Below are 836 nucleotides of genomic sequence, written 5' to 3' on the forward strand. Positions count from 1 at the left end.
CACGGGAGAGCCACGTGCACCCGTGGGCCAGGACCTGCTGCCTTCCTCTTCTCACTCGCGTCTCTTTCAAACCTGTAATTAACCTGCTGTTTTGCCTCCTCTGAGGTATCAAATGGAAGAATCGGAATGAAAGACGGTGGTAGGGAAGTCTCCAGAATTAGAGCTTCACGTCACGCTCACACACAGACGGCCCAGCTTTCACAGGCAATCTGAGGTTTATCGTCACCTGCAAGGACAAGTTGTCACACTGACTCCTTCAGATGGGGATTAAGGCTCCCATCCTCCACCTGCTGGGAGAACCAGAGAGAGGAGTCACATTCCTAAAGTTCTTAATACTAACGTTCCAGCCATCTCTGAAGGACAAACTGACACGCAAAGAACTGCCGTAAAACCCACAATATCATCCTCCTCTATTAATTTATAGCAGTTATGTGTTTATTCTTCTCAACAGATACTTAATTTTACGACTGTTTAATGCATTTAGAAAAAAAACACGTAGAACAAGGGAATTCCAAACAGCAGGAATTCAAACCGCTCCGAATGGCGGTGAAGTGCTAACAAAGGTGGAGAAAGGCCACGATTCCTCTTCAGGATTATTTCCTACCTCCCTCAGTCTGTTGTTATAGTAAAAAGAAATCCTCTCCGCACACTCAACTATCGACACAGGTCGTCTAAATCTGGATATAAAGTCAAACATCTCAAGAATTCTCCTCCACGGATGCATCGTTCAACAAACGCTCCGACGCTGCCGAGCTGCAGGATGCTGAAAATGTCCTTTTCTCCGGGCTGATGTTTCAACCCTTTCAACGCCATCAGAGGTGAAACAGTTCAGCTCG

The sequence above is a fragment of the Takifugu rubripes genome, chromosome 12, assembly GCF_901000725.2.
Source record: "Takifugu rubripes chromosome 12, fTakRub1.2, whole genome shotgun sequence".
NCBI classification, from domain to species: domain Eukaryota; kingdom Metazoa; phylum Chordata; class Actinopteri; order Tetraodontiformes; family Tetraodontidae; genus Takifugu; species Takifugu rubripes.